Genomic DNA, 23,596 nt, shown 5'->3' on the forward strand with positions numbered 1-23,596 from the left:
CTTTACATATAATTGAAAGAAATAAAATGTTATTTATAAAAAAAATTAGAAGGCTCTAAAGCCTCCCCTTTTATAGTATTGTCCTTCAGCAGACACTATGATTGAAAGAGTCCAGCAATGAACATAGCTGCAGAAAAAATGGTCAAAGAGACTAGATTGAGACTGTCTCAGTCTTTTAGAAGATATCCCCAACTATAGTCACACAACTAATCAAAAAAAAAAAAAACTTCTCCTGAACACAGGGTTAGCAGACCAGAACCAATTACATAATATTTACACACACACACAGAGTCTTCAAGGCCCTCCCATTCCAGGTCATTACAACTCTCTTCTAAGCAGAGTTCCCAGCATCTCCACTTAAGGAGATAATATCAGAAGCCCTCCACATACACATGAAACCTTTTACATTCCCAAGAGAAAAAGAAGCCATTCCCTGTGAGCTCCCTCTTCTTTTCTTCTCTATGTTTTACAAGTCCTTGACACCATTTCCCATTCTCTCTTCTTTTACTCCAATTTTTGATGAAGAGGTGACCTTCTCACCCAGTCCACTCTTTCTACATGTACCCTTTATCCCATCTCTTCCCTTCTTCTCCAGCATACTGCCTTCAAAATAATACCCTCCATGTGTATAATCTTTAAACTCTCCCTTTCTACTGAATTCTTTCTTGCTGCCCACAAATATGCTCATGTGTCCCAAACTTAAAAATATAGTACTTATATTTTGGAACAGACTTTTGTTAGACTCTACCATGCTTTCAAATTATCATCTAACATATTTTCTTCCTTTTATAGCCAAAATCTTAGAAAAAAGATGTCTGTACTTATTTCCTCCACTTCCTTTCCTTTGTCGGAGTTGATTGATTATTCTGCATTTTTCTGGCTTAGCCAAGGCAATTAATTTCTTGTGCAAGAGAAGAGACAGACCACTGTCATGCAACCACATGTCACAACCATGTGTTTTGTTTCAGCTAAACAAAGAATAGGGTTGTACTTTGTTCTTGTTTGACATGGTGATGGTTGTTCTTGCTCAACAATTTATAGTCTTTCTACTGGGTTGAGAAGGCAAAGGATAAATTGAGGATGGTACATAGTTTACAGATAAATGGAAGGCAGTTAAGAGAGGGAGAGAATTTTAGGAGATTAAGGAAGGTATAGTAAGCAGGTATAGTAAGTAAAATGTCCAAGCTGACTGAAATATTGTGCAAACTTGTATTACCACGTAAGTCATTATTTTTCATCATTTTACATGTATACATGTATTTTTCTCATTATTTATTCAGGTTAACAATAGTTAGTCTACCCATAGGACTTTGCAGTAATGTCAAGTTCTCTTGAAACAAGTGTACAGTCCTGATCACATGTCACTCATTTACCAGTCCTTGGCAGGGTGGCTTCTATCTCCATCTCTCAATTGAAACTGCTTGCTCTAAACTTGCCAATAATTTCTTACTTAACAAATCTTCTTCACTTTTCTTCAACATTTAACATTGAACATTCTGTTTTCCTTAGAACTCTTTCTTCTCTGGATTTTCATGATACTGAGCTTGCTTGGTTCTTTTCTTACCAGTCTGGCTACAACTTGGTCATTTTGCTAGCTCATTACCTATGTTACACCCACAAGTTATGGGTATACCCTAAGTCTTATTTTCTCTTTCAACATTCTCCCTTCATTATTTCATTAGCTTACATGGGTTCAGTTACTGTTTCTATGCAGATAATTCCCAAATATATTTATCTAACCCTCATTTCTCTAATGAGCCTAGTACTACATCACAAATTGCAATTTAGACATTTCAAAATGGATATCTCTTAAACTTTTTCAATTTATTACTTATTTTTAACATTCTTTTTAAAATTTCTTTTTTTGCCTTTTTTAAAAATTTTCACATTAGTCATGATGTAAAGAAGAATTAGAACCAATAGGAGGAGCCACAAGAAAGAAGAAACAAAACAAAACAAAACAGAAGAAAAAAAGAGCAAATAGTATGCTTTGATCTGCATTCAAACTCCATAGTTCTTTCTCTGGGTGGGGATATCATTTTCCATCATGAGACTTTTGGAGATGTCTTAGATCCTTGCATTGCTGCGAAGAGCTAAGTCTGTCAAAGTTAGTCATCGCACAATGTGGCTTTTACTGTATACAACATTCTTCTGGTTCTTCTCACTTCACTCAGCATCAGTCCAAACAAGTCTTTCCAGGTTTTTCTGAAGTCTGCTTGCTCATCATTTCTTATAACACAATAGTATTCCATTGCATTCCTGTACCACAATTTGTTCAGCCATTCCCCAATTGATGGGCATCCTCTCAATTTCCAATTATTTTCCACCACAGCAAGAGCTGTGTATATTTTTGTATATGCAGGTCCTTTTCCCATTTTATGATCTCTTTGGGATACAGCCCTAGAAGTGTTATTGCTGGGTCAAAAGGTATATACAATTTTATAGTTCTTTGGGCATAGTTCCAAATTGCTCTCCAAAATGGTTGGATCAGTTCACAACTCCACCAACAATGCATTAGTATCCTCTCCAACATTTATCATTTTCCTGTTTTGTCATGTTGGTCAATCTGATAGGTGTGATGTGGTACCCTCAGAGTTGTTTTGATTTGCATTTCTCTAATCAATAGTGAGTCAGAGCATTTTTTTCATATGACTATAGGTAGCTTTCATTTCTTCATCTGAAAATTGCCTGTTCATATTTGACTATTTGTCAATTGGGGAATGACTTGCATTCTTATACATTTGACTTAATTCTCTATATATTTTAGAAATGAGGCCCTTATCAGAGATGCTGGCTGTAAAAATTCTTTCCCAGTTTTCTGCTTCTCTCCTAATCTTCGTTGCATTGGCTTTGTTTGTGCAAAAACTTTTCAATTTAATGTAATCAAAATTATCCATATTGCATTTCATAATGTTCTCTATCTCTTCTTTGGCCATAAATTCTGCTGTTCTCCATAAATCTGACAGGTAAACTATTCCTTGCTCTCCCAGTTTGCTTATAGTATCAGCCTTTATATCTCAATTGTGTACTTCATTATCTATTGTGCCTTTTAGCAGGATGTAGTTTCCTTCCTTATCTCTTTTAATAAAATGTATTTTTGCTTTTGCTTTGTCTGAGATCAGGATTACTACCCCTGATTTTTTTTTAACTTCAACTGAAGCATGATATATTCTACTCCAACCTTTTAATTTTACCATGTGTGTCCTTCTGTTTCAAGTATGTTTCCTATAAACAATGTATCATAGGATTATGGTCTTAATCCATTCTGCTATCCATTTCTGTTTTATGGGAGAGTTCATCTCATTCACATTCACAGTTATGATTACTATCTATGTCTTTCTCTCCATCCTATTTCTCTCCCTCCCCCATTTATGCTTCTCTTTCTCCTTTCTCCCTTTGCCTCCTCACTAATGTTTTGCTTTTGACCATCACACCTCCCATAGTTTGCCCTCCCTTCTATTAGCCCCTTTTTCTTCACCTTTACCCTTACTACTTCCTTCCTCCTCCCTTCTATTCATCCCTCTTCTACTTCCTATAGGGTAAGTTAGATTTCTATACCTAACAGATTATATTATTATCTCATATCCCCCACTTTTTTTTCTTTGCTTTTTGGTGAGGCAATCGGGGTTAAGTGACTTGCCCATGGTCACACAGCTAGTAAATGTAAAATGTGTAAGGCTAGATTTGAACTCAGGTCTTCCTGACTCCAAGGCCAGAACTCTATCCACTATGCTGCCTAGCTACTCCAATTTCCCTGCCTTCTTTTTCTCTACTGTAACAGGTTTTTGTGCCTTTTCATGTAATGTAATTTATCATTGTCTGCCTCTTCCTTTTCTTTTCTCCCAGTACAATCTCTTAATTAGATCCACTTAATCCACTTACTTAGATCCACTTAACCCACTTAGATTTTTTTTATCATTACATCAATCAACTTTTAAATGACTACCCACCTCCTCTGTCTATGTATACCCCTTTTAAATGATATAATAACAATACAGTTCTCAAGAGTTTTAAGTGTCATCTTCCTTTGTAGGGATGTAAACAGTTTGTCCTTATTAATATCATGTTGTTTTTTTCTGTCTTGTTTACCTTTTTATACCTCTCTTGAGTCTTGTATTTGAAAATCAAATTTTCTGTTGAGCTCTGGTCTTTTCTTCAGGAAGGTTTGGAAGTCCCCTATTTTGTTGGATGTGCATCTCCTCCCCTGAAAGATAATGCTCAGTTTTGCTGAGTAGTTGATCCTTGGTTGTAATCCAAGCTCCTTTGCCTTACCAAATATCTTATTCCATGCCCTACAATCTTTCAATGTAGAACCCCCAAGGTCCTGCATAATCCTGGCTGTGGCTCTTTAGTATTTGACTTGTTTCTTTCTCACTGCTGGCAGTATTTTCTCTTTGACCTGACAATTTTGGAATTTGGCATTTTCAATTTGGGATCTCTTTCAGGAGGTGATCAGTGGATTCTTTCAATGACTATTTTACCCTCTGATTCTAGGACCTCAGGGCAGTTTTCCTTGATGATTTCCTCAAAGAAGTTGTCCAGGCTCTTTTTTTCATCATGGTTTTTACCAGTGTGGTATTTTATGTTTTCATCTATGTTTTGATTCTTTTGTTTCTGTTTGACTGATTCTAGCTCTCTCATAGAGCCATTAGCTTACACTTGCCCAATTCTAATTTGTAATGAATTGTTTTTTTCTATTAGATTTTGTACCTCCTTTTCCATTTGGCCCATTTTACTTTTTGAGGAGTTCTTCTCCTCAGTAAGTTTTTGTGACTTCTTTTCCACTTGACCAATTCTGCTATTTAAGGAGTTGTTTTCTTCAGTGTACTTCTTTTCCCCATTTGGCCAATTGTATTTTTTAAGGACTTGTTTTCTACAGTTAATTTTTGTCCTTCTTTTTCCAAACTATTGACTATCTTTTGTATACCTCTCATTTCTTTTCCCAATTTTTCTTCTACCTCTCTTATTTGACTTTTTAAATCCTTCTTGAGCTCTTCCAAGAAGGCTTTTTGGGCTTGAGACCAGTTCTTATTCCCTTTTGAGGTTTTGGATTTGGGTATATTGACAATGTTGTCCTCTTCTGAATTTCTGCCTTGGTCTTCCCTGTCCCCATAATAAGAATCTATGGTCATTGTACATTTCTTTTTGCTCATGGTGTTCATTTATTTCTTGACTTTTAAAAAAATTAAGCCCTGCTGCTAGAGAGCAGGGATGCACTGACCCAAGTTTCTCATGCTGGGAGCCTGGGGCCTGGTTACTGGCTTTGTGTGCTGGGGCCTCAGGTGCTGGCAGTTGGAGGATGTAGGGTTCTGGCAGCTTGCCTGGTGTTGGGCTGGAATAAGTAACACTGGAGCTCAAGGGGTAGGGGTAGGGAGTCTGACCCCTGGAACACACTTGTTCACCCAGGCCTTACACTCCTTTCTTTGGCTCCTGCTCACCAGGGCCTTGCACAGGGATATTTTGCAGCTGGAGGATGTCTCTCAGTCTGGACCTTTACTTCTTGGAGTTGTGCTTTCCAAAGTTTTTCTGAGGTACCAGGAGACTTGGCTACTAGAGAATGCCATGGCATGTGGTGGTTTTCTGAACTGGTGACCACCAGTTCCCCTGCACATACTGAAGCACTCGGGGTCCTGGTGTTGGTGCTTGCCTGCTCTACCACCCTGGGGTTCAAGATCTCCCCTTGGTATGCTGAAGTGGGGCTTTCATCTAGCTTGCTGAGGCATCTCCCATTCTGTACTGTTCCCCCTCTCCCAGAGCAAAGGGGCCTTTCCCATTAATCCTTTAAGCTTCCTGGGCTACAAGACTGCTGTACCCCATCTTTCTGCTGATTCAGCAGTTCCAGAGTTTTTCCTGGGGTGATATTTTCTGGGCTTTCAGAGGTCAATAAGGAAGGGTGAGAGCAACTTACTTCTTACTCCATCTTGGCTCTCAGAAGTGGGATTTTTTTTTTTAATTTCAAGTTTCAAATTTGCTACTTCCCACCAACCCCTCAGGTGAGCAATATGATATCAATTATACATATAAAGTCATTCAAAACATACTTCCATATTTGCCATGTTACAAAAAAAGCAAGAAAAAGAAAGAGAGAAAATTATATTTGAATTTGCACTTAGAATTCATCAGTTCTCTCTGTAGGTGGACAGTATTTTCCATCAAGTTCTTTAGAATTTTCTTTGATCATTGTAGATATTGCAGATATTGGAGTAGATATCTTTCACAGCTGATCATTATTATAATATTACTGTTACTGTGTACAATATTCTCTTGGTTCTGTTCAATTCACTGTGTCAGTTCATGTAAGACTTTCCAGGTTTTTCTGAAATCTGCCTGCTCATCATTTCTTATAGCACAGTAGTATTCCATCTCAATCATGTACCACAACTTATTCAGCCATTTCTCAATTCATGAGCATCCCTTCAATTTTCAATTATTTGCTGCCACAAAAAGAGCTGCTATAAATATTTTTATACATATGTGTCCTTACCATTTTACTCTGATCTCTTTGTGATACAGAATGGTGGTATTTCTAGGTCAAAGGGTATGCACCATTTATAGCCTTTTGGGCATAGTTCCAAATTGTTGGATCACTTCCCAACTCCATCAGCAGTTCATTCATGTATCTGTTTTCCAACATCTCCTCCAACATTTGTCATTTCTGACAAGTGTGAGGTGGTACCTCAGAGTTGTTTTAAGTGAATATTTCTCTAATCAATAGTGATTTAGAGCATTTTTATGTGATTAAAGATAGCTTTTAATTCTTCTGAAAACTGTCTGTTCATGTCCTTTGACCATTTATCAACTGGAGAATATCATATTCCAAGCCTTTTGCTCCTTTAAAGAAGAAGCTGCTATATCTCATGTAATCCTAACTAGCTCCACAATATTTGTATTATTTCTCTCAGACTGCTTGCAATATTTTCTCCTTGACCTGGGAGCTCTGGAATTTGGCTATAACATTCTTGGGAGTTGGGATCTCTTTCAGGAGGTGTATTTTTTCTATTTCTGTTTTAGCTTCTGGATATAAGATAGCAGAGCAGTTTTCTTTGATAATTTCTTGAAATATGATATCTAGGCTCTTTTTTTTTGATCATGGCTTTGAGGTAGCTTCATAATTCTTAAGTTATCTCTCAATCTATTTTCTGGGTCAGTTGTTTTTCTAATGAAATATTCATGTTTCTATTTTTTCATTCTTCTTATTTTGTTCTATTTGTTCTTGATGTTTCATGGAGTCATTAGCTTCTAGTTGCCCAAGTCCAGTTTTTAAGGAATTATTTTCTTCAGTGAGCTTTTGTATCTTTTTTTCTATTTGGCCAATTCTGCTTTATAAGGAATTCTTCAGTGAATTTTTGTGCTTCTTTTGCATTAGGAGTATTATGATTTTTTAAGATGTTATTTTCTTTAGTTGTTTTTTTTTGTGTGTCTGTGCCTCTTTTCCAAGCTGCTAATTCTCTTTTCATAATTTTCTTGCATCACTTTAATTTCTTTCCCCACATTTTCCTCTATCATTAGTTCTTCCAGGAATTCTTATTGATCTTGTGTCCATTTAGCATTTTTTGGTATTTTGTTTGTAGCTGTTTCACATTGTTGTCTTCTTCAGAGTTTATGTCTTGGTCTTCCCTGCCATGATAGTAGTTTTTTATGATCAAGTTCTTTTTTTGTTTGTTTATTTTCCCAGTCTATTTCTTGGTTTTAAAGTTTGTGTTAAAGGTGGATTCTGTTCACCTGGGTATGGGGAGATATTCTACCAAGGTTCAAGCTTTTGTGTGCTGCTGTTTTTAGAGCTAGTACTATGGATTTGTGAGTTTTCAATGTTTCCAAGGTGGTGTGATCCAAGGAGAGGTGTGGTCACTGCTCTGCTCTGTGCTCTGGTCTTTACCAAAGAAGGGCTCCTGTTCTCTTGTAAATGACCACAAGCACTTCTCCTCATGCTAGTACTATGACCTAGAACTGTCTATGAGCAATGCAACAAGATCCTATGTCCAGTCTCAGCTCAGGTTTCCCTGTTATCACTTTCTGACCAGTTGTATGACCCCTTTATCATCTCTGGGCTGAGAGCTCCTAAGTTGCTACTGCCACTGTCTCACCCTCATCCAATACCCACAGCTGGCACTTCCACTACTGGGCTCTAGGCTGGGTTCCTTTTTAGTGTCACAGAACTCTCCTGCTGATCTCCTAACTTGTCTGGGATGGAAAAATGTCTCAACCCAACCTTTTTCTGCCATTCTAGAATTGAATTTGAGGCATCATTTTAAAGTTGTTTGGAGGGAAATGTTGGGAGAGTTCAGCTGTATTATTGCCTTAACTCCACCATTTTGGCTTCATGCTTCCACAGGCTTAAAGCTTTAAAATAGAAGTTATCATTCCTGATCCCTTCCCCCCAACCCTCTTCTGAACTTCCTTCCTACAATCTCAGTGTTATCTTTCTTTCTTTACTCTCATTTACCTGAATAGAACCGCAAAAGGTTGAGGTGAAATAATTTTACAGCTTAAGAAAACTTTGAAGGCTGGCATAAAAGGTCAGTCACAGGTTGAGATTGGAGTATAGTCCAGTGAAGGCAGTGCCCCAGCAAGCCAGGTAGGGGTGACTGAATCAATAGTTGTGGCTTCTGGAGCTCTCAGTCAATAGACAGTAATGGTGAAGGAGTCAGACAACTGGTCAGAAGGAGATTACAGGGAACCCTTTGCTGGTACTGGATGCAAGATTCTACTGCAGTGCCCATACTCAGTTCTAGTTTGCAGTCCCAGGGGGAGAAGGAGCACTAGCACACTCATACATGTAGCCACAGGAGAACAGGGACCCTGGTCACAGTCCAGAGCAGAAAAGAGTGTTTGTGGTTGTTCACAGACCATAGCACAGGCCAGGAGAGTAGTAAACATACCTCTCCTTAGGTCATACCACCTTGGAGGAATTGAAAACTCAAAGATCCTCAGAGCTAGCTGTGAAAACAGCAGCAAGAAAAATCTGAACCTTGGGTCAGTGCTCCCTCTGCCCCACTAGCAGAGCCCAACTTTAACATAAAGTTAAAAGTAAAGAAATTGGCTGGGAAAATGAGCAAACAACAACAAAAAGAATCTGACCATAAGAAGTTACTGTGATGACAGTGAATATCAAAACACAAACTCAGAAGAAGGTGAAAATTCACAGGAGCTACATCCAATTCCTTAAAGAAAAAAATATAAGTTTTTCTCAGGCCTAAAAGAATTCCTGAAAGAGCTCAAGAAAGATTTAAAAAATTAAATGAGAGGTAGAGGAAAAATTGGGAAAATCATGAAAAAAGAACCAATAGCTTGGTAAAGGAAGCACAAAAATACTGAAGAAAAAGAATTCCTTAAAAAACAGACTAGGACAAATGGTAAAAGAGGCACCAAAAATCTACTGAAGAGAACTCCTTAAAAAAGCAGAATTCGACATTTGGAAGCTAATGACTCCATGAGACATCAAGATAGAATAAAACAAAATCAAAAGAATGAAAAAAAAAATAGAAGAAAATGTGAAATATCTCATTGGAAAAAAACAACTAACCTGGAAAATAGATCCAGGAGAGATAATTTAAAAATTATTGGACTACCTTAAAACTATGATTTAAAAAATAAAAGAGCCTCAATAGCATATTTCAAGAAATTATCAAGGAAAACTGCCCTGATATCCTAGAACCAGAGGGTAAAATAAAAATCAAAAGAATCTGCTGATCACCTTCTGAAAAAGATCCCAAAATGAAAACTCCCAGGAATGTTATAACCAAATTCCAGAGCTCCCAGGTCAAGGAAAAATATGGCAAGAAGCCAGAGAGAAACCATTTAAATATCATGGAACTGTAATCAGGATCACACATGATTTGGAACTTCTATATTAAAGGATCAGAGGGTTTGTAATATGATATTTCAGAAGGCAAAAAAGCTAGGATTACAACCATCCTACCCAGCAAAACTTAATATTATCCATCAGGGGAGAAAATGGATATTTAATGAAATAGAGGACTTTCAAGCATTCCTGAGGAAAAGACCAGAGCCGAATAGAAAATTTGACTTTCAAATATACAACTCAAGAGAAGTAAAAAAAAAAAAAGGTAAACAGGAAAGTGTAATCATAAGAGATTCAATAAGGTTAAACTATTTACATTACTATATGGGAAGATGATACTCGTAACTCTTAAGAACTTTATTATTACTAGGGAAGTTAAAAGGAGTATATATAGATGGAGGGCATGGTGTGAGCTTACTATGATGGGATGGTATAAAAAATAAAATTAAAGATTGAGAAAGAGTGATGCACTGGGAGAAAGGGGAAGGGAGATGTAGAATGGGATTAAATATCTCACATAAAAGAGGTGTGAAAGTAGAGGGGTGGGGGATTATGCGTGAATCTTACTCATTGGAATTGGCTCAAGAAGGGAATAACATACATACTCAGTTGGTTACAGAAGTCTATCTTACCCTATAGGGAAGTAGGAAGGGAAGAGGATAAGAGACTTTTGATAGAAAGGAGGGCAGATTGGAGGAGGTGGTGGTTAGAAGCAAAACACTTTTGAGGAGGGACAGGATGAAAGGAGACAGAAGGATAATCAGGGTGAAATAGCATGGAGGGAAATACAAAATAATCATAACTGTTAATTTTTTATGCAAGTTTCTTTGATAAAGGCTTTATTTCTCAAATACACAGAGAACGGTGTCAAATTTATAAGAATACAAGTCATTCTCCAATTGATCAATGGTCAAAGGATGTAAACAAGCAGTTTTCAGAAGAGAAATCAAAGCTATGTATAATCATTTGAAAAAATGCTCTAAATCACTATTATTTAGAGAAATGCAAATTAAAATGATTCTGAGATACTACCTCACATCTATGAGATTGCTAATATGACAGGAAAAAATGATAAATATTGGAGAGATTGTGGGAAAACTATGGTAAAACTAATGTACCATTGGTAGAGTTGTAAACTGATTCAACCATTCTGTAGAGCAATTTGGAACTATGTCTAAAGGGCTATAACACTATACATACCCTTTGATACAGAAATACCACTATTAGGTTTCAGTCCCAAAGAGATTTTTTAAAAAGAGGAAAAGGACCTACACGTGCAAATATATTTATAGCAGCTCTCTTTGTCATGGCAAAGAATTGGAAATTGAGGGGATGTCTATCACTTGGGGAATGGCTGAACAAGATGTAGTTTATGATTGTGATGGAATACTATTTTGCTAGAAGAAATGATAAACAGGATGCTTTCAGAAAAACCTGGAAAAACTATATGAAATGATACAAAGCAAAGTAAGCCAAATCAGAATATTGTACCCAGTATTAGCAATATAATATGATGATCATCTGTGAATGACTTAGCTATTCTCAGCAATACAATGATCCAAGACTGTTCCAAAGGACTTGTGATGAAAAAGTCCTATCTCTAGAGGGAAAAAAAAAACTGATGGAGCCTGAATGCAGATCAAAGTATACTATTTTTACTTTCTTTATTTTATTATTTTGTTTTTTTGTCTTTGTTTTCTTTCACAATTTGACTAATATGGAAATATGTTTTGCATGACTGCACATGTATAACTTTTATTAAATTGTTCCCATCTGAAGAAGGGGAGAGGGAATGGAGTAAGGGAGAGAATTTGGAACTCAAAAGTAACAAAATAGTTAAATTGTTTTTTTTTAACATGTAATTGCAATTTTTTTAAAAGGTGCCGTACTTGCTGATAGAAGACTTGGCTTAAAATATCTTCCTACTTGTGTAACATCGAGCAAGTAATTCAATCTCATTGCTTCATTTTCCTAACCTATAGAATGAAGGACTTGGATTATATTATCTCTATACTTCTTTGAGTCCATTCTGTGATTCTTCAAATTAAAGAGAAACTTGAATATTTTGAACCTGGGTGACTGTAAGAGTGATGCTTTCACTGACAGAATTAGAAAAATCAAGTAAGGAAGTTGGCTGGGGCTGTAGAAGAGATAGTGAAAGAAGTTTTGGACCTATCTTTGTGAATATTTATTTAACATATTTCAGTGATTTCAGAAGTTATAAATACAAAATTATGTTTTATATGCCATTTCCATTCTTTTTTATTAATTAATTAATTAATTTTTAATTTTCAACATTCACTTCCACAAGATTTTGAGTTCCAAATTTTCTCCCCATGTCTCCCCTCTCCCCACCCCAGGATGGCATTCATTCTGAATACCCCTTCCCCTAATTTGCTCTCTTTCCCTGTTTCTACTCTTAAGAGAAAGAAAAAGCTGATTGCTCTGAGTCCTTCCCAAAATAGATGAGAATAGCTTGGACTCTTCTCTCTCTATTGATAGCATCCTATTGTGGTGGATTTTTTCCCCTGGTGGATAGACCATATGATTCCTTTAAGAAAATAACTATAATTCCATAACTTCTGGAATTATTTTTTAAAATCCCTGTTAGTTTGGTTCCCATCCTGTTCCATTATATGAAATTCTCCAAGAATGACTTTTTGAGTATCCATCAGTATCTTCTTGTTTCCTTCCATCTCTCTAGCTCTATTACAAGTCCTTTCCTTTTTTTTTAAAATTGCATTTTCTCCATTATACCCTTTCTCCCTCAAATCTTTCCCATTTAAGTCTTTTTCTGTTCTACATATTTTAAAAACACTTTCATTCTTTACATTCATTTTTGTGTCTTTGTATCTATCTCTCTATCTTTGACTCAGGTCCATAACTAGTAATTTTGTACCTGAGAGAAATGAAACAATTACACCATCATGAAACCATTGCTGAGAAGATGGCTAAAGAGGAAACAAGGTATAGTGGAGGAGGCTTTCACCCCAACATTCCAAAAAACTTCAAGAATTACCCTGTACATTTAGTGTCCTATAGAAAATTTCCAGCTGCCTCCATCCTGCTTGCAGTTTTGATATTTCCTTCTTTCATCTCCTATTCCACTCACATCTCTTTCTGTCATCAGAGAATGTTTTGAACTTGGAGTTGGGCAAATCATTTCACATCCCTACTCATGATTTCTTGATCTGTAACAACTCTCAAATTTTACTTTATGATAGCAAATTGGTAAAAATGTCAAACAATGGAAGTAGTCAACATTGGAGGAGCTATGTGAAGACAGGTGCATTAATATACTGTAGGTGAAGAATAAATTGATTCAACCATTGTAGAAAACACATTGGAATTATACTTTTTAAAAAGTGACAAAAATCTTTAATTATTCAAATATCCCATTATAAGGCACATATCCCAAGGAGTTCAAAGATGAAGAAAGGTCACATATATATCAAAATATTCATGACAGCAGTTTTTTTTGGTAGCAAAAAATAGAAACAAGGTAAGTGTATGCACCTTACTCGAGTAGTAGTGAAAAAACTTTTGGTCCGTGGACATAATGGAACATTGCTGTATCACAAGAAAGAATTAATATGAGGAATTTGGAAAAGCAGGGAGATATGTGTACTGATGCTAAGAGAAATAAACAGAATCAGGAAAACAACATATGGAATGATTACAATGTACATGGAAATAAATGATAAAATGGAACTAAACCCCCATAGTAATGACAAAACTTGGCCCCAGTGGAAAGTTGAGAAAACTCACTTCTTTCACTTTGTTATGAAAGTGGTGGTGGTGGTAGTGGGGTATAGGTTTGGAATTTATATGTGCTCTCAGATGTGATAGGTATTTTTTGTTGTTTTTGATGAATTGTTTTTTTTTCTTTTTTAACTTATAAGGGAAGTCTTTCTAAGTAAGGGAGGAGAGGAAAATTTGGAAATGATTATTATGTTTACAAAAAAGCATTAAATATGGGAAAATTCCCTATACTTAACTATTATAATTTCATATTTTCCTGATGTTTATGAATTCCTTATTTTTCTACAAACTCCTTCCCTTCTTTTTTAGTGTTTTTTTCCCCCAAATCCCTCTTTTTTCTTCCTTTTTTTAACCATTTCCTTCCTCTGAATTACCATACCTTTTATTGTTTTTCTTTTCTTTTTTAAACTAGCAATGGGGTTAAGTGACTTGCCCAGGGTCACACAACTAGCAAGTGTTAAGTGTCTAAGACTGAATTTGAACTCAGGTCCTCCTGACTCTAGGGCTGGTGCTCAATCCACTACACCACCTAGCTGCTCCTCACCTCACCTTTTATTGTTAATAGGAAATCAAGAAATATTTTTTAAGCACTTATTATGTGCCAGACACCATATTACTTGGCTTGTAAGTTGGCTTCATATCCATTATCTCATTATAAAGCCTTTTTTTTTTTTTGCATTCTTGTCATTGTGCTTCAAGGCCCGTGTCAAGTTCTACAGTCTTTACAAAGATGTTACTAATTATTGCAGTCCCTTGGAAGAATCCTATAATGTCTGATTACTGGGATGCTATGATTTTTTGCATAGGTATGCCTCATAATACTATGGAGGCCTTACAATATATTGTGAAGTACATACATATTGCTGACTTTATGGCACAGATGCATAGTCCTTGAACCATAGTGTTCTCTGTGGCCACAACCTCAAGAAACTTGAAAATTTCCTAATAGTTGATTCCCTAATGATTTATCCCAGCATACATGATTTACCTATGGAAAGTATCATTGAACAGATACCATATCTTCACTTTGTTTTTGTTTGTTTTAGGTGTTATTGTCATGTTTATTATATTGTCTCAACCTGGCTATGAACAATTAATATTTTCCAATTATTTAGATCTGTCTTTATTTGTATAAGGATGTTTTATAACTGTGTTTAGATAATTCCTTTGTGTTTAGATAATATAATTCCTATATTGGCAGGTAGACTCTCAAATATTTTATACTTTCTATGGTTATTTTAGATTGAATTTCTCTTTCTATTTCTTCTTGTTGGTTTTTGTGGGTAATATATAGAAATACTGATGATTTGTGTGGGATTATTTCATATTCTCTAACTTTTGTGAAGCTGTTAATTGTTTGAACTAGCTTTTTAGCTAACTCACTAGGTTCTCTACATAAACCATCATATACTCAGCAAAAAGTCATAATTGTTTCTTCTTTGAATATGCTTATTACCACAATTTCTTTTTCTTGTCTTATTACCATGAATAGCATTTCTGGCACTATATTGACCAGTAATGGTGATAATGGACATCATTGCTTTATTTCTGATCTTATTAGAAAGGCCTCTGGCTTGTCCCCATTATACACTATTCTGGCTCTTGGTTTTAGATAAATATTGCTTATCATTTTAGGGAAAGCTCCATTTATTCCTGTATTTTCTAGTGTTTTTCAAAGGAATGAGTATTGCATTTTGTCAAAAGCTTTTCCTGCATCTATTAGTATGATAAAATTATTATGTTATGCCAATTATTATGTTTAATTATGTTTATAGTTTTTGAAATATTGAACTTATCATGCATTCCTGGAATAAATCCAATCTAATCAAAGTGTATATTTTTTGTGACATGTTGCTGTAGTCTTCTTGTTTATATTTTATTTTTTTGTGTGTGTCAATATTTATTAAGGATATTGGTCTATAGTTTTGTTCTCTGTCTTGACTCTCCCTGGTTTAGATATCAAGACTTTATTTATATTATTGAAGGAATTTGATAAGAACCTTTCTTTTATTTTTTTTTTAGTTTACCTAATATTGGAATTACTTTTTAAAAAATGTTTAATGGAATTTGCTTATAAATCTACAGATCTTTTTTTTTCTTTTGGGAGCTCATTTATGGATTATGTATTTTATTTTTTTGAGATTAGGTAATTTAAGGCCTCTATTTCCTGTTCTTTCGATTCATGCATTTTAGTAAATGTTCATTTACTTCATTTAGTTTGTCAGCTTAATTGGGATATAAATGGACAAAATTATTCCCAATCATATCTTCTTCACTGGTTGGGAATTCACCTTTTTGGTTTTGCTCTGGTCATTTTTTTTCTTTTTAAAAATTGATTTAAAGGCAGGTAGATAGTGAAATGGAAAGAAAGAGCATTGAGTCTAGTAGAATTCAAATCTGAACTCAAATACTTTATAGCTGTGTGACCCTAGATAAGTCATTTAACATCTGTCTGCATGAGTTTTCTCAACTGTAAAGTGAGTATAATAATAGCATCTGCCCTCCAGCATTGTTTTAAGGACTGAATAATGTAATATTTGTAAAGCTCTTAGCACGGTGTCTGGTACATAGTAGTCACCTAATAAATGTACATTTCCTCCCCCTGTTCTCTAATAGATTATTTATTCTATTTTTAATCTCCTACTTTTATTTATTAATTCAAATGTTTCATTTGATTCAATGATGTTAGTCTCTTCTTTGATTTTTAGGATTTCTATTTTAGTGTTTAACATTAGATAGACCAGAATTTAAGAATACCTCAAAGGACCAAACTACGTCAATTGACTGAGGGCAATTTTTTATCCACAAGGAAAGGAAAATAGGAAGATAATTTTTATTAAAAGTAAAATTATAATATTTTTGCATCAGTTGATGTACTTGGTCATTCTAGTGTTAACCAGGATTTTAAAATTTGTTGGTTTTCTACATTTTTTTTTAGCTGCATATCCAATTCATTAATCTGATCTTTTTCTTTTTTACTGATGAAAATATTGAGAGATATAAAGTTTCCCTTTAGGTTAATTTGGCTGCATCCCCCAAATTTTGGTATATTGTCCTTGTCATTACCTTTAATGAAATTATAATTGATTTTTGAATCCAATACTTCCTTGGGATTAAATTATTTAGTATACAATTAATTTTTATTCATTTTCAGTGGTTCTTCACCATAATTGACCACATTAATAGAAACAACACAAGTAATATGATATCAATAATGCACAAAAATCTTTGACAAGATATGACACATTTCCATTAAATTCACTAGAAAGCATAGAAATAAATTGATCTTTCTTTTTAAATTCAGTTTTTATTGATCTCTTTTTTTTTTAAACAAAACATCATTTTCTCTAGTATCCCTTCTCTTACAAGGGAGCTATCCTATAACACAAATTTGCTTCTTTTCTATTTTTTATAGTATCATCTTCAAAATTAATTAAGGTCATTTATCCATTTAAAATTTATTGTGGAATATGGTGTAAGGTGTTGTTCAATCTACTTTCTACCAAACTGTTTCCAGTTGTTCTAGCAGTTTTTATCAAATGTTGAGTCTTTCCTAAGTAATTTATGTTTTCTGGTTCATCAAATACTGTATTATCAAAATTCCATTGTTTCTGATTCACTTTTGCCTAGCCTATTTCATTGATTTCCCTCTCTCTTTTTAAATCAATACAACATAGTTTTGATGATTGCTATCTTATAATATGCTTGAGATATAGAAGTGTAATTCTACCATCACCCCAACTTTTCATCATTTCCCTTTGTATTCTAGATTTTCTATATTTTAAATTAATTTTGTTATTTAAGTTCTATAAATTTTCCCTTTGATAATTTGGTTGGTATAGTATTAAAATTGTAAATAAACTTTGTTAGTATTATAATTTTTATTATATTGACACAGCTAAGCCATGAACACTGAATATTCCTCCAACTATTTAAATTGTTCTTTATTTCTTTAAGAAACACTTTGTACAGCAAACTAAATAAATATTTTGTGGGCTTTTATGGATTGACCTCCATTCATTTTGTGCATTTTGAAGTTATTTGGAATGGGACATTTGTGTTGGAAAGCCTCCCAGGGGCTTTCAAGAGCACATTGTTAAAATTTCAGTGTGAGTTTTTATACCTCAGAAATTGTCTATTACCAAAAGTCAGGGCTTGATTGTTTTATTGGTTGTTTGGCTTAAGAAAATTTTAATAATGCAGATAAAATTAAAAAATATGTACAAGCTTTTTTTTCCCCTGGAGAGCCCAATTGTTAAAAGTTTACCACCACACCCTTGTATTGATCTATAAACACTGCTTGAGCACAGCAGGAGTGCAGTAGAATGTTTAGGGTATCAACTCATAACCAGACTGGAGGGTTGGTGACTATAGAAGAAGAAGAAAAAGAAGAAGGAAGAGGAGGAGGACAAAAAGGAGGAGGAAGAAAAGGAGGAGGAAAAAGAGGAGGAAGAGAGGAGAAAGAAGAGGAGGAAGAGGAGGAATTTATGTAGTGCCTTAAGTCTTACCAGTGCTTTATATCCATTATCTCATTTGAGCCTCATAATACCCCTGTAATGACATTAGCCTTTTTAGGATTGCCTCTTTTATTTTGTTATTAGTATATAGAAATTCTGTTAATTTTTGAGGGTTTATTTTGTGTACTGCAAACTTACTGAAGCTATTAATTTTCTCAGTTAGTATCTTTGCTGATTCCCTGGAATTTTCTGAGTAACCCATCATATCATTTGTAAATAGGCAAAGTTTTATTTCCTTTTTTCATATGTTTATGCTTCTAATTTCTTTCTCTTATCTTATTGTTAATGCTAGCATTTCTAGACCTATATATAATAATGGTAAGAGATGGAAAATTCTTGTTTTACTATTGTAAGTATTGGAAAAGTTCTAGTGTATCCTCATTGCTGATTATATTTGCTTTGGGGTTTAGAGATATTTTTATATTAAAAATGATGCCTATACTATTTATCCCATTATTCTGTAGGATTTTTTTTAATAGCAAAAATGAATGCTATACTTTGTTCAATGCTTTTTGACACATTTTACTTTTTGTTGTTTTTAGGCAATTGGGGTTAAGTGATTTGCCCAGGGTCATACAGCTAGTAAATCTAAAATGTGTAAGGCCAAATTTGAACTCAGGTCCTCCTGACATCAGGGCTGGTGCTGTATCCACTGTGCTACCTAGCTGACTCTTGTTGGCACATTTTGAAGAGATGATCATGTGGCTTTGGATGTTTTTGCTTATTATATGATGAATTATGTTGATTGTTTCATTAATGTTGAACCATCCTTTAACCTCTGGTACAAATATAATTTAGTCAAGATGAATGATTTCTTGGAAGAAATGTTGTAGTATGTTTGATGGGATTTTATTTAAAACTTCTGTATCTTTATTTTAATGATCATAGCCTATGGTTCTACTGTGCTTTAGTCTTCCCTGGTTTAGGTATTAGGACTGTATTTGTCTCACAAAAGGTATTTGGTAGGGTACCTTCTCAATTTTTGAGAATAATTTTTGCAGTATTGGTGCTAATTATTTCTTAAACATTTGATAGAATCCTCCTGTAAACCCATTATTATTATTTTTCTTTGCCTTTGATATTTACCTTGCTGTTTGTTATATTTCTTTTTCTGATATTGGATTATTTAAAATCTCTATTCTCCTGTTTCTTTGTGTAGGGTATTTTATATTTTTGAAAGTATTTTTCCATTTTTGTGTTCTCAGTTTTGTTACTATAAATTGGAATAGTAGAGTCTGATAATTCACTTTATTTCATATGTTTTATTTTTTATTTCACTTTGTACATTTACTATTTGATTGATTTGATTTTCTGCTTTCTTTTTACTCAAATTGGTAAAGATTTCTCAATTTTATTATTTTTCCAAGAATCAGCTTTGTTTTACTTAGAATTTTTACAGGTTTTAGTTTCTAGTTTATCTATTTTCCTCTCATTTAAAATAGCTCCTCTTTTGTGCTTATTATAGCTTTGCTTATTTGTTGTATTTCTAACTTTTAAAAAATGCATCTTTAGTTCAATAATCCTCTTTTTTCCTATTTCATTAATGTGGCTGTGGGTATATCACATAAGGGTATGATTTTTCTGAGGATTGGTTTTGCTGTATTCCAGAAATTTTGGTATGTTGTTTCATTATCATTTTCTTTCATGTTTATTCATTGTTTCAAAGATTTGTTCCTTGACCTTCTCATTATTTAGTATTTCATTCTTAAGTCTTCATTTAAGTCAGTTTTTTGTTTGTGCTCCCTGAAGTGATAATTACTTTTGTAACATTATGATCTGTAAAGATCTTGTTATTTCTGCCTTTTTACATTGGCTTACAATATCTCTGTGCCCTAATAAATGGTCAACTTCTTTGAAAAGTTCCATGTGGTGCTGAGCAATATATTATGTTCTTTAGCAGTCTCATTTAGAAGATGTCATAATTCTTTTAGCTCTAGTTTCTCTAGCAATTTCTTCAATTTTCAGTTTTCTCTTTTATTTATTTTGCTGTCAAACTTATCCAGAACTGGGAGAGGGACAGTGAAATCTCCTGTCATTATTGTATTACTGCCTATGCATTTTTAATTGTTCAGATAATTTTTCCTTCTCAATTTTGGATGCCAAGGCATTTGGAGCATATAGCAATTTTTTTTAAAAGAAAAAATAGATCTCTTTAATTCGGTAAATAGTATCTATCTAAACCTGAGTTAATATTATAAGTAACAGAGAAATATTAGAGGCCCTTCCAATAAAATCAAGGTAAAGCAAGTATGTAAATTATCACTTGGATACACTCATTTTGGACTTTGACTTGTCCAGCTGCATTCATTTTGGATTTTTTTGACTTCTCTGCCATGCCCCTAAACTGAGTACCTTCCTCTTTCCTGCCTCTGTTTTTTTTTAGCTTCCTTTTGTGTGTTGACTTTCCCCTTTAGATTCTAAGTTCCTTGAGTGCCGGAACCGTGTGTTCCACATTTTTATCCCCAGTGCTCAGCATAGTGCATGGCACACTGTTGTTCAGTCATTTGTGACTTTTTTTGTGATTCTCTATGGAGCTTTCTTGGCAAAGATAGTAGAGTGGTTTGCCATTTCTTTCACCAGTGAATTAAGGCAAACAGAGTTAAGTGACTTGCTCAGGGTCACATAGCTAGTGAGTATCTGAGGCTAAGTTTGAACTCAGGTTTTCCTGACTCCAGGCCAAGCACTCTATCCACTGACCCACCTGGCTACTGCCTGGCACATAGCAGGCCCTTACTAAATGTTTACTGACTGATATTTATTGGCCAATATTATTTGATGGAGTACTAAAAATTTTAGCTATAGCAAAAAAATAAGAAAAATAAATTAATTTTTTTTGTAGGTGAAACAAGTTCCACAGAAAAAGGATTTTTGTTTTGTTTTGTTTTTGTTTTCTTGGAAGTCTGAGAAAAAATACAAAATCTACATGATATTGCGATATAATAGTCATGCTCGAGTTTGTTTTGGAACATCAGGATTATTATTATTATTTTTAGCCTGTGTAGGGCTCTTTTTTTTAAAATACATGGGCAGCTGGAATAGCCAGGACACATCAAGAGTCCTGTGGGAGGCCAGTGGTGGTGGAAGGGGCCAGAAGCAGATGGTTAATGGTATACTTAGAACAGTCTGAGCACCAGCAGGGCCCTTAGCAAGTGCTGGTAGAACTTCAATGGGCAGAGGTTCCCCCCACCCATGCCCATCTCCCCTCCCAGCCTGGGGAGACTTCTCTAATGCCCTAAAGCCCAAGAGGGTGGAGTTGGTTGGAGACAAATAGCTGGTAGGGGTCAGCTGCTTAGACATGGGCCAGGATCCCTTGATGCAGAGGGGGCTGGGAGGAGGGTGTCCAGTCATTTGAAGCCTCTGGCTCAGTAGTGCTCTCTTCACTTATTCTTCTGGAGGTGAATCATGCCTGCCTTGGTTGCTTCCTGGGTCAAACTGGTTGCTGTGTTCAGAGCTCTTCCACTCAGGTCAGTCACCATGCTGTCCATGGAAGTCTGGTGCCTTAGGAAGATGGGGAAGATCAGGCAATGATACAGGATCTGGGATCCATTATAGGCCACTGAAAGCATGCACCATAGCAAGAAGGCACACTTCCCTGCATAATGGAAGAGGAACCAGAAAAGGAATATGTCAGAGAAAAACTCAGCCAGGCCAGTAGGTTAGCCAGATGGTATCAGCTTCTTTGTTGGGGATTTCAATGGACTTGATGGAGGCATATGCTGGATAGATGAATCTGATGAGATTGCAGAGCAGGGAGCCACTATAGCCAAATATGAGATAGAGGGCCAGGAAGGCAATGGAAACTGTAGCTAACTAGTACTTTTTTGACACTGGAGACCTCCTCCAGCTTCCCTAGGATATTGGTGACAATGTTTTTTTTGCTCCAGGAACCTCTGGAAGCACTGCCTCAAGCTACCCATGGTTCTGGGGATCAAGAGGAGAGGAGAGGGGATGGAAGATGACTGGACCCGGTCCGAGGGTTCCAGTCTCTGCAGCAGTGTTGGTGGCATCTCCCTCTTCAGGCTCACAGGACCTCCATTCCTCAGGTCCCTCTGTCCCTCCTCTTCCTTCCTTCCCACTTCGTGGTCCTGCAACTGCTCCATCAGGATTATTTTTTGATGATAATTCTTATGGATCCTAAGAGAAATATGTTAGCCTCTTTCAGTTGTGTTCACTTGGTATGCTATAGAGCAATACTTCTCTTTATGAAGCCATTTCTCCTATAATATAATTTGAAGTTAAATTTCTAGGTGATTAGTTCTTTCGTTATGAGGGTCCCATAGCTATATCACCTCATATCTTCTAAGGGAGAAAGACTTTATTTCTGTAAGATTCACTTGTTACCATGTCAATATTTCCCTTCTTTCATCTTACTGAACTCATGATAGATATGATCACCTTGGTGAACTTCAACTGTGATTTTTCAGAGGTAGACGGAAATTGTTGTGAAACTAACTACATTGAATTTGTCTTGAACTAAAATGATACTCAAGTGATGGAAAGCTATCTCTTTGCTCCAGCTATGTTCTCCTCTCAACCTTTTTGTATTCAAAATCTTGTAAAACCTTTTCCACATCCTGAGCTTCCTTTGCACTATAATGTAAAACTTCATACTTTTCACACATTTCTGGAAGGAAAGTTTTCTTATGGGCATTTTCAATGTCCTATAAATAAATAGACAGCTATGATCCTTCCATTCAGATTTCCTTTTTTTTCTGAATATTCTTCAGTATCTCTAGAATAGGCATATCAACAGCTGAGGAGAAATATTTAGAGCGAGTGAGACCCTTGATTTCATTGTAGTATTCCACATAACTGCATTTAGATGAATTCTTGTTTAAACATTGCTTTCAAGAACACAAAGTCACTGTAGATGGAGCATTCCAAAACAATAGTGTGTATTATGTGTAGTAGGTGCTCCAGAGTATCATAATACTAAAGGCAGCTAGTATACAATCAAGATTACAGGCAGTAAGAATTTCCATTTTTACATTTGGGATCATCATAAAACTTCTCTAGACTTCAAATGCTACAGGACTCTGGATTCAAAATTGTTTCATCTCTTGGGATTTTCTCTATGTTACTTCTATCAGCTTTAGGAAAACACCTCAAACCCAGTTTCTCTGCTAATTCTTTTGTAAGCTTGTGTTTCCCAGAATAAATTACCATCTAGTTATCTTGCTTTTCTTGGTCAATTTCTTCATGTTCTCTGACTAGATATGTAAGACAAGGGGCCATGCTAGTGAAAGAACCATTGCCTAGACCACAAGGGGGCCTCAGGAGCACAATCATTATCTGTCACCATGGCCTGACAGCACCATGTGACCTTGAACAAGTCTCTTCATGTCTCTGGGCCTCAGTTCTCCCTTTTATCAAATGAAGGGTTTGAGGCAGATGATTTCCAACCTGCCTATGTCTGAGTAGTGTCAGGTACTTCTAGTTTCTGCTGTAAGCCCCATAGTTTATTCTCCCTCTTACACATATAGTAAAAACTGTACAGCCCCTCATTTTTATTTTA

General features: G+C 35.3%; 1 pseudogene; it reads right to left on the minus strand.

The window, feature by feature from the left end:
• Positions 1 to 21,458: 21,458 nt before the first annotated feature.
• On the minus strand, positions 21,459 to 21,998 carry LOC114031424 (annotated as a pseudogene).
• Between the last annotated feature and the right edge of the window lie 1,598 nt (positions 21,999 to 23,596).

The sequence above is a fragment of the Vombatus ursinus genome, unplaced genomic scaffold, assembly GCF_900497805.2.
Source record: "Vombatus ursinus unplaced genomic scaffold, bare-nosed wombat genome assembly UNPS02015175.1, whole genome shotgun sequence".
NCBI classification, from domain to species: Eukaryota; Metazoa; Chordata; class Mammalia; order Diprotodontia; family Vombatidae; genus Vombatus; species Vombatus ursinus.